Source organism: Tribolium castaneum, chromosome 6, assembly GCF_031307605.1.
Source record: "Tribolium castaneum strain GA2 chromosome 6, icTriCast1.1, whole genome shotgun sequence".
In the NCBI taxonomy this organism is placed as follows: domain Eukaryota; kingdom Metazoa; phylum Arthropoda; class Insecta; order Coleoptera; family Tenebrionidae; genus Tribolium; species Tribolium castaneum.
The window spans coordinates 1,412,754-1,424,422 of record NC_087399.1 but is presented as its reverse complement, the minus strand read 5'-3'; the positions used below and the strand labels follow the sequence as shown (position 1 = coordinate 1,424,422).

The window sequence follows — 11,669 nt, the reverse complement described above, 5'->3', positions numbered from 1 at the left end:
TTGATGGAATTCTTTAGAATGGAATTCTCTAGAAACTAACTACAAATTTTAGATTTTTAGACGGTTGAGCCAGCAACTCGAAAATTTTAGTTTGTAATTAAAATTTTTGGTGTCTTTGAGAAACTGAGACTAAAACAACCAAAAAATGTTAATGCCCGAGTAATGATTTTGTGGTGAATGTTATATTTTTTGTTCAGTTCTGCTTCCGCCTGTCATCTTATTGTCTCAATTCCGACACAAGTCCACGTATTCCACGGTCGTTCCACATGCACATCACACATTTTTCGTCTTGAAGACATTTCTTAATGCATGACTGGAGCATTCTTCAAGCGACTTTCACTACCAATCCAACCTAAATTTTTGCCCATCTTTATGACCATTTTAATTTCGACTAATCGCCAATAAGCATCATGTTTAATTTAAAAAAACCTAAAAGCATTTAACGGAGTGCATACAAATGGCCGTTTTACCATCTAATTTGAGCCCCATCTCGGAATCGATGTCGCCTTCAAGGCTGTTCTTCTGCTTGATTAACCTTTCCATTATCGGAAAAATGTAATGTCACGACCAAATACAGAGCTGCGAGATTGACGGATCCAGGCCAGGGCGAGCGTTTTTCCCGTGCTAAATTATAACATAAAGAAAAATTTACGAGCGACGATTAAATCGGAATTGATGTAATCTGATACCAGCGGATTATTTTAATTAAAAACTATTTCCATTACTAGCATCTGGATGGCAGCTAACTGTACTGATACAGCTATAAAGTTATCCTCTCGTTCGTACGAATAAATTGGGCCGATTTTTGCACAAGTCTCTGCAGGTGGTCGCAATTTCCAGCCACGATCCCCTTAATCAGGCCACACTGTATGGTCTGGATTAAAATAGAAAATTGAAAAAATCAAACATCAAAAAATTGAACATATGGACTTTTTGTGGACTTTTAACAACTTTAGTGGGTTGTAAAGACATGTAGAAGTCCATAAAAATTTACTGGAGTCAGTTTAAAAAATTTTTTTTTTCACCTCTTTGGAGGTACTAAATGTATTACTCAGGAAATTTGAGCAAAAAAATTGAAAATTTTAAATTGCGTGAAAAATTAGTATAACAGAGAAAAAAAGCCGCTGAATCCAATGGAACAAACCGCATTGCTCTACGACTTTTAGTTTTCAAGTTATGAATTTTTTTAATGAATAAAATTTTTCACTATGACAAATGGCTACCCTAAATTTAGGCAAAAATTTTTAAATTTTTAATTCTTGTGAAAAATTGATATAATATGTAAAATGAGCCGTAGAATTCAATCGAACAAACCGCAATTCTCTACGACTTTTAGTTTTTTTTTTATGAATTTATGAAGTATAAAACTTTGATCGCCTCTGTAGCCGGAACCGTTGCCCGGAGCGGCTCCGGGTTTAGTCGAAAAAATAGATAAAATTAAGCGCTATCAGATGGTTTTTTGTTCGCTGCTCTAAGTCTTACAGTTTCCGAGAAAAATGCAAAAAAAGGTTTCCATTTTCACTTTTTTTCAATTTTCAATCGCCAATTACGGCGAAACTATTAAAGATATCGAGAAACGGAAAAATGGAGGATAACCGGAATAAAAAGCTCTACAAAATGGCATAGGACTTAAGGCGATATCTCGCAAAAAAATTTTCAATTTTCAAACGCCGATTACGGCCAAACTAAAAGAGCTAGAAGAAAACGGTTTGTTCGATCGTAAAGAGCACATCAAAATCTATAAGATAGAATAGGTTTCATTTCATTTTGAGACACTTTAAAAATTGACCGATTTTAAGGGGGGGGTGTTAACTTTTTTTTAATTTTTTTTATTTTCCCATTTACGGCTAAACTATTCTAAAAAGTGGAACTGTTTTGATCCATGCCTATGCAAAATGATCCGGGGAATCGATTGGCATTGAGAAAATTGCCAAATTCCCAATGGTTTTTTAGTTATGAATTTTTTAAAATTTTACCAATTTTTGCATTTAGCAGCAATTTGCTCGAAAACTATTAGTCGGAGAACAATAATCTTTTTTGAAAAAAATAGATAATTTAAAGAGCTTTCCAACGATAATACACTTCATGGGGTTATCTCTAATAGTTCCGGAGCTATTGCTCGAGAAATGTTCTGGGTACCCGAAATCGACCAAAAACGCTGCAAAAATTGGAAAATTCAAACATCAAAAAATCGAACATTTGGACTTTTTGTGGACTTTTAACAACTTTAGTGGGTTGTTAAGACATGTAGAAGTCCATAAAAATTTACTGGAGTCAGTTTAAAAAAAAATTTTTTTTCACCTCTTTGAAGGTACTAAATGTGTTACTCAGGAAATTTGAGCAAAAAATTGAAAATTTTAAATTGCGTGAAAAATTAGTATAATAGAGAAAAAAAAACAGCTGAATCCAATGGAACAAACCGCATTGCTCTACGACTTTTAGTTTTCGAGTTATGAATTTTTTTAATGAATAAAATTTTTCACTATGACAAATGGCTACCCTAAATTTAGGCAAAAAATTTAAAATTTTTAATTCTTGTGAAAAATTGATATAATATGTAAAATGAGCCGTAGAATTCAATGGAACAAACCGCAATTCTCTACGACTTTTAGTTTTTTCTTTATGAATTTTTTTAGTGAAAAACTTTGATCCCCTCTGTAGCCGGAACCGTTGCCCGGAGCGGCTCCGGGTTTGGTCGAAAAGATAGATAAAATTAAGCGCTATCAGATGGTTTTTTGTTCGCTGCTCTAAGTCTTACAGTTTTCGAGAAAAACGCAAAAAAAGGTTTCCATTTTCACTTTTTTTAAATTTTCAATCGCCAATTACGGCGAAACTATTAAAGATATCGAGAAACGGAAAAATGGAGGATAACCGGAATAAAAAACTCTACAAAATGGCATAGGACTCAAGGCGATATCTCGCAAAAAAATTTTCAATTTTCAAACGCCGATTACGGCCAAACTAAAAGAGCTAGATGAAAACGGTTTGTTCCATCGTAAAGAGCACATCAAAATCTATAAGATAGAATAGGTTTCATTTGATTTTGAGACACTTTAAAAATTGACCAATTTTAAGGGGGGGGGTGTTAACTTTTTTTTAATTTTTTTTATTTTCTCATTTACGGCTAAACTATTGTAAAAAGTGGAACTGTTTTGATCCACACCTATGCAAAATGATCCGGGGAATCGATTGGCATCGAGAAAATTGCCAAATTCCCAATAGTTTTTTAGTTATGAATTTTTTGAAATTTTTCCAATTTTTGCATTTAGCAGCAATTTGCTCGAAAACTATTAATCGGAGAACAATAATCTTTATTGAAAAAAATAGATAATTTAAAGAGCTTTCCAACGATAGTACACTTCATGGGGTTATCTCTGATAGTTCCGGAGCTATTGCTCGAGAAATGTTCCGGGTACCCAAAACCAACAAAAACTGCGACGAAAATTGAAAAAATCAAACATAAAAAAATCGAACATTTGGACTTTTTGTGGACTTTTAACAACTTTAGTGGGTTGTTAAGACATGTAGAAATCTATAAAAATTTGCAGGAGTTGGTTTAAAAAAAATTATTAATTTTTAAAAATTTTACCAATTTTTGCATTTAGCAGCAATTTACTCGAAAACTATTAGTCGGAGAACAATAGTCTTTTTTGAAAAAAATACCGGCGGATTATTTTAATTAAAACTATTTCCATTACTAGCATCTGGATGGCAGCCAACTGTACTGATACAGCTTTAAAGTTATCCTCTCGTTCGTTTGAATAAATTGGGCCGATTTTTGCACAAGTCTCTGCAGGTGGTCGCAATTTCCAGCCACGATCCCTTTAATCAGGTTGGCCACACTGTATGGTCTGGATTAAAATAGCGTACGCGACCGTGACACTCCATGCCCATGTCCCATGATGGATTGTTCCATCAAAATGGGCCCATCTGGGTCGGATTGCTGCACGTTCGCGAAACCCCGACACTGTCGTATGATTAAAAAGACCGCCACAAACTGGGCTCAAAGTTGTATAAAATAGCGCTTTAACTACCGGACAAGTTGCCTTAATAAATAATCCGGGTCACTTCCGGCATCAGGAGATATTATTATATTTGCAAAAATCGCGGCTGCAGCTGCTTTAAATCAACATGTTGTGTGTCTTTAGGCCATTTCTTCGCCGATAGAAGGAAAAGTCAAGTGTTACACTAATGCGGTTTTTCGATTGCCTGCCTGCCTCTTACTTACTGTATTTCATGCATTTCTGAATCAGCCGATCGTAAAATCGAAACAAGCACACAGATCTACAGGTGTTAGCTCGTTGAGCAAATAAGGAAAATCTTAATGGAGATCTAATTGAGAGCCAATATTGGCGAAACGAAACTACAGTAACAATGGACTTTTGTAATGGACTAATTCATTGCGCACAGAAAGGCACTTTTCTCGTGTTAGTGTCTGAAGACCGGAGGTTCGCTTGGCTAAGAAAGCATTTCGAGCCGCGTGTCAGAGGTCGGTGGAGGTAGCTGGCACGTGCCCCAGGGCCCCGATAATAATACGGTGCTGTGGTCCCTCGAGGCTCCTATTGCGTGCAACCACCTTCTTAGAAGTACTTTTATAATTGCTTCAATCCGGTCGCTGCTAATTCCACCACAATGACGGACAGATGGTCCGGTTTGGTTTTTTTTTTAACCAAGTTAAGCATTTTTGAATTAAACTGAGGGCAGGATTAACACGGAAAGTGAAAAATAAGTGGCCCGAGAGCGATTTTTATCTCCACGGTAAATTTATTTAGCTAGAGAAATTGAAGCTGACATGTTCCGTTTAGAAAAACAACCAGGTTTTATTTGTATTTTATTTACCAAGAGAAATTCTTGGTGAAAATTAATTAGAAATTTATCTGATCAGGATGGGATTCACAATAAAAGATTACATTTGATCTAAAACTAAAAAAAAGTTCAGATAAAGAAATTTAAAAATTAAACTAAAAACTATTCCTCAGTTTGAAAAATCCTGAAAAATACCCATAAATTATAATAAACAAATAAATAAAACCACATACGATTTTTTTAAAATTTCGGATAAATTACAAAGAGGTGTAAATGGCCTGAGTGTAAAACTTGACCCACCCGGTATACATACCGGGTGGGCAACCTTATCGCGCACCCAAGAAAATCGCGACTTCTAATGAAATAAAAATCCTGAATTTTTACACACCAGCCTGTACATTGATAAGGACCATTCTCGATTTTTATTAAATTTTTTTGTTAATAAATAAATAAATAAATAAATGTGTGTTTTTGGGCACTAACTGTTAATTAAACTAGAAAGTTTTTAGACCAAATAAATCCTTACCTGCTAGCCCATCGAACGCTAGTATCAGAATTATAAATTTTTAATTGGTTGGTTAAATAATCGGTCTTTTTCATTTAGACGCAAACCAGACGCGTGATTTATTAGGAGATGGTATAATTTGCCAATCATTGAAGCGCCTTATTTACAGTCTTGCAATAAAACTGATGCTTGCAAATATCCCAATGAAATGTTTTACATAAAACATAAATAAAAATAATTTTTAAAATTAAAATGTAAAAGTGCGTTTAATTCAAAATCTGATTGGTACTTTTCTTCGCTAATTTCGCAAATAATTATCTGAAGTGAATACGCGTAGTTTAGTAAAACATTCAGAATTTCACTTTTTGAAAAATATTTTTTTTTAATTATTATTTTTATCTGTAAGTCAAAAATTACCAAAAAATTTTGGAAGATACCTTTGGAACGTACAGTCAAGAGTGTACAATGCAATATTTTTTTATTCAATTAGAAATCGCGATTTTCTTAGGTGCGCGATAAGGTTGCCCACCCAGTATAAGGCAGGAAACAGATAGATTTTTGTGTAAAATTATCAATAATTTTTCTAATTATAAAGTGTGAGTACAACAAATTAACTTGAACGTGAAACACTTTTTTTCATTATTTGTGCACAGAACAATATTTTATAAAAAAAATCAGCGACAAAATCTCTATTATTCGGTTGCGATTCTCTAGTTGCTTCTGTTAAAATAAGTGTTACCATTTGTTCGAAAACGTAATTTGCAGGATAATTATCAAATTATTATTGTAATTATTAAAGTGACAAGACGAAGAATTTTCTAGTTTATTGGAGTAAAACTCGTAAGAAAATTACATTTTTGTTTTAGTCGTATTAATTGTCCTGTAGTGTAGAGAACTGATCGAAAAAAGTTAGATGTATTCTTGAATTTTAAAGAAATATTGCGGAAGCAATAAAAATAATATCACTTGTGTTTTAAAATGTATTAAAATACCAAGACACAAAATAGAGAATTAAATAAATAAATAACACAAATTTGAAAATCCAGGTTTTATTTTTACTGAATAATGCAACCAAAATGAATATTCATACAAATTTCACATTCCTGGCAATTTTTAAGTGGTGATTGTTGCCACAGATTATCTTTGGAAAACAACATTATTACACCAAATGATTTTTTCCATGGACGATCATGGAGTTCTGATAATAAGACGGTTTACATTTTTGGATAACAAATTGATTTTAATTAATTTTTCCATTTTTCCAAACCTTTAACCTCCAGTCATGAGCAAAATAATTGGGCCATAACAAGGCCTGAGAACTCGCCTTCTGAATCCTAAATTACCGAATTTATATTGCCATTTCCGCGATAGCCATCGCCCGATAAATAAAATATCTAATAGCCTTCAGTTCCCATCTCTCGCTCACTTGCTGTTTGTTTAATTTTATTAATTTTTTGACCCGCTGTACCTTCGTGATTTTATGGCTTCCACCAGGCGGTAATCGTTGAAAAGAGTGATTTATCGGCAAGGTACAACTTTATGCTAATCGGGACCAAAATCCAGATCGCTGTATACAAAAAAATAGTAAAATCAGGATTGAATTCAAGCAGAAAATTTTAATTTTTTGAAAAAAAATTGACAAAAATTAGTGTAATGGGAAAATGGCTGTGACTTGAAACAAATCATTCAAGTCGATAACGCGTGGTCATACACAATACCAAGTGAATGACCTTCTTCTGTAACGCCGTAGCGATAAAAACTCGTATAGCTATCGGCAGCCATATATATAATGCGTATAAAATAAATAGCGTCCGGTTGGCGTTTTTGCCATCGGTCTGCAAATGTCATAAACCGGAGCGAGTCTCCCGGATTCGAGCGCAGAAGAACGCCCTTGCTAGGTCGCACACTCGCACACACACGCACCAAGGAGCGGCGGCTCCGAGGGGGCATTGGGAGTTCAGGGCGCGGCTGTGACCTGCAGCCACTCGGAGAGGCCGCGCCCCGCACTCGCGAGGTCACTCGCCGCCTGAACCAGATCAGATCGGCTAAATAACCTGTCCTGTCTTGTATTGACCACCGGTGAACGGGCTCATGCTGCATTCCTGCCCGGCTACCGGTCACCAGGGACGACTTCATTACGGTCCTGGAGACTTCGATGCGACGCCAAGACACCACCACAGCCCCGCTTGGGAACAACTGAAGAGTCGGGAATGACGCGGCATTAAAGTAATAAGAGGATTATTGGGGCAATAAATATTTCTTTCAAGCGGCGCGGAGAGATAGTATCATTATCGGAATAACGCTTTTTCAGAGCTGGGTGATGATTTGTTAAAGAATGCAATCAAAGTGTGGTGGCGAAAGTGGGAATCATTTTGTTTGGTGTTGTTGGCAATTTTCTCGAAAAGTTTTAGTCGGGGGACTAAGAAACTTGATGGGGTTACCTCTAATAGTTCGGAAGATTGACAGAAATCTCGATAAAATTTGGAAAAATTTTAAATCGTAAAATAGAGTTACTTTACAATCGCCGATTACGGCCAAACTAAAAGAGCACATAAAAATCTGTAAGATAGATGAATTTCATTTGATTTTTAGACACTTTAAAAATTGACCGATTTTAAGGGGGGGGGGGTGTTAATAACTTTTTTAAATTTTTTATATTTTCTCATTTACGGCTAAACCATTCTAAAAAGTGGAACTGTTTTGATCCATACCTATGCAAAATGATCCGGGGAATCGATTGGCATCGAGAAATTTGCCAAATTCCTAATAGTTTTTTAGTTATGAATTTTTTAAAATTTTACCAATTTTTGCATTTAGCAGCAATTTGCTCGAAAACTAATAGTCGGAGAACAATAATCTTTTTTGAAAAAAATAGATAATTTAAAAAGCTTTCCAACGATAGTACACTTCATGGGGTTACCTCTAATAGTTCCGGAGCTATTACTCGAGAAATGTTCCGGGTACCCAAAATCGACAAAAACAGACGAAAATTGAAAAAATCAAACTTCAAAAAATCGAACATTTGGACTTTTTGTGGACATTTAACAACTTTTGTGGGTTGTTAAGACATGTCGAAGTCCATAAAAATTTGCAGGAGTTAGTTTAAAAATTTTTTTTTCACCTCTTTGAAGGTACTAAAGGGAAATTTGAGCAAAAAAATTGAAAATTTTAAAATGCGTGAAAAATTAGTATAATAGAGAAAATAAGCCGCTGAATCCAATGGAACAAACCGCACTGCTCTACGACTTTTAGTTTTCGAGTTATGAATTTTTTTAATGAATAAAATTTTTAACGATGACAAATGGCTACCCCAAATTTAGGCAAAAAATTTTAAATTTTTAATTCTTGTGAAAAATTGATATAATATGTAAAATGAGCCGTAGAATTCAATGGAACAAACCGCAATTCTCTACGACTTTTAGTTTTTTTTTTTATGAATTTTTTTAGTGAAAAACTTTGATCGCCTCTGTAGCCGGAACCGTTGCCCGGAGCGGCTCCGGGTTTGGTCGAAAAAATAGACAAAATTAAGCGCTATCAGATGGTTTTTTGTTCGTTGCTCTAAATCTCACAGTTTCCGAGAAAAACGCAAAAAAAGGTTTCCATTTTCACTTATTTACAATTTTCAATCGCCAATTACGGCGAAACTATTAAAGATATCGAGAAACGGAAAAATGGAGGATAACCGGAATAAAAAACTCTACAAAATGGCATAGGACTCAAGGCGATATCTCGCAAAAAAATTTTCAATTTTCAAACGCCGATTACGGCCAAACTAAAAGAGCTAGAAGAAAATGGTTTGTTCCTTCGTAAAGAGCACATCAAAATCTATAAGATAGAATAGGTTTCATTTGATTTTGAGACACTTTAAAAATTGACCGATTTTAAGGGGGGGGTGTTAACTTTTTTTTATTTTTTTTTATTTTCTCATTTACGGCTAAACTATTCTAAAAAGTGGAACTGTTTTGATCCACACCTATGCAAAATGATCCGGGGAATCGATTGGCATCGAAAAAATTGCCAAATTCCCAATAGTTTTTTAATTATGAATTTTTTAAAATTTCACCAATTTTTGCATTTAGCAGCAATTTGCTCGAAAACTATTAGTCGGAGAACAATAATCTTTTTTGAAAAAAATAGATAATTTAAAGGGCTTTCCAACGATAATATACTTCATGGGGTTATCTCTAATAGTTCCGGAGCTATTGCTCGAGAAATGTTCCGGGTACCCAAAACCAACAAAAATTGCGACGAAAATTGAAAAAATCAAACATCAAAAAATTGAACATATGGACTTTTTGTGGACTTTCAACAACTTTTGTGGGTTGTTAAGACATGTAGAAGTCCATAAAAATTTGCTGGAGTTAGTTTAAAAAAAATTTTTTTTTTCACCTCTTTGAAGGTACTAAATATTATTCTCAGGAAATTTGAGCAAAAAAAATGAAAATTTTAAATTGCGTGAAAAATTAGTATAATAAAGAAAAAAATCCGCTGAATCCAATAGAACAAACCGCACTGCTCTACGACTTTTAGTTTTCGAGTTATGAATTTTTTTAATGAATAAAATTTTTCACTATGACAAGTGGCTACCCTAAATTTAGGCAAAAATTTTTAAATTTTTAATTCTTGTGAAAAATCGATATAATATGTAAAATGAGCCGTAGAATTCAACCGAACAAACCGCAATGCTCTACGACTTTTAGTTTTTTTTTTATGAATTTTTTTAATGAAAAACTTTGATCGCCTCTGTAGCCGGAACCGTTGCCCGGAGCGGCTCCGGGTTTGGTCGAAAAAATAGACAAAATTAAGCGCTATCAGATGGTTTTTTGTTCGTTGCTCTAAGTCTTACAGTTTCCGCGAAAAACGCAAAAAAAGGTTTCCATTTTCACTTTTTTTCAATTCTCAATCGCCAATTACGGCGAAACTATTAAAGATATCGAGAAACGGAAAAATGGAGGATAACCGGAATAAAAAACTCTACAAAATGGCATAGGACTTAAGGCGATATCTCGCAAAAAAATTTTCAATTTTCAAACGCCGATTACGGCCAAACTAAAAGAGCTAGAAGAAAACGGTTTGTTCGATCGTAAAGAGCACATCAAAATCTATAAGATAGAAAAGGTTTCATTTGATTTTGAGACACTTTAAAAATTGGCCAATTTTAAGGGGGGGGTGTTAACTTTTTTTTAATTTTTTTTATTTTCTCATTTACGGCTAAACTATTGTAAAAAGTGGAACTGTTTTGATCCATACCTATGCAAAATGATCCGGGGAATCGATTGGCATCGAGAAAATTGCCAAATTCCCAATAGTTTTTTAGTTATGAATTTTTTAAAATTTTACCAATTTTTGCATTTAGCAGCAATTTGCTCGAAAACTATTAGTCGGAGAACAATAATCTTTTTTGAAAAAAATAGATAATTTAAAGAGCTTTCCAACGATAATACACTTCATGGGGTTATCTCTAATAGTTCCGGAGCTATTGCTCGAGAAATGTTCCGGGTACCCGAAATCGACCAAAATCGCGACAAAAATTGAAAATATCAAACATCAAAAAATTGAACATATGGACTTTTTGTGGACTTTTAACAACTTTAGTGGGTTGTTAAGACATATAGAAGTCCATAAAAATTTGCTGGAGTGAGTTTAAAAAAAATTTTTTTTTCATCTCTTTGAAGGTAAGTAGTGTGGTAAATTTGAGCAAAAAAAATGAAAATTTTAAATTGCGTGAAAAATTAGTATAATAAAGAAAAAAAGCCGCTGAATCCAATAGAACAAACCGCACTGCTCTACGACTTTTAGTTTTCGAGTTATGAATTTTTTTAATGAATAAAATTTTTCACTATGACAAGTGGCTACCCTAAATTTAGGCAAAAATTTTTAAATTTTTAATTCTTGTGAAAAATCGATATAATATGTAAAATGAGCCGTAGAATTCAACCGAACAAACCGCAATGCTCTACGACTTTTAGTTTTTTTTTTTATGAATTTTTTTAGTGAAAAACTTTGATCGCCTCTGTAGCCGGAACCGTTGCCCGGAGCGGCTCCGGGTTTGGTCGAAAAAATAGACAAAATTAAGCGCTATCAGATGGTTTTTTGTTCGTTGCTCTAAGTCTTACAGTTTCCGAGAAAAACGCAAAAAAAGGTTTCCATTTTCTTTTAACAACTTTTAACAACTTTAGTGGGTTGTTAAGACATATAGAAGTCCATAAACATATGCTGGAGTTAGTTTAAAAAAAATTTTTTTTTTCACCTCTTTGTAGGTGAAGTGTATTATAATTCAGGAAATTTGAGAAAAAAAATTGAAAAATTTAAACCTCGTCAAAAGTTGGTACAATACAGAAAATGAGCCGCTAAATTC

At 34.1% G+C, this 11,669-nt stretch overlaps 1 protein-coding gene and 1 non-coding gene across 5 annotated transcripts in view; both read left to right on the top strand.

Annotated features, from left to right (window-relative positions):
• The window catches only part of Samuel (SAM-motif ubiquitously expressed punctatedly localized protein), a 65,023-nt gene that overhangs the window by 49,530 nt on the left and 3,824 nt on the right, over nt 1-11,669 (top strand). The gene's annotated exons all lie outside the window — the stretch shown is intronic.
• Mir11634 (microRNA mir-11634) lies at nt 7,260-7,328 on the top strand. The gene has a single exon (NR_161878.1). It is a non-coding gene; the product is annotated as a microRNA mir-11634 (primary transcript).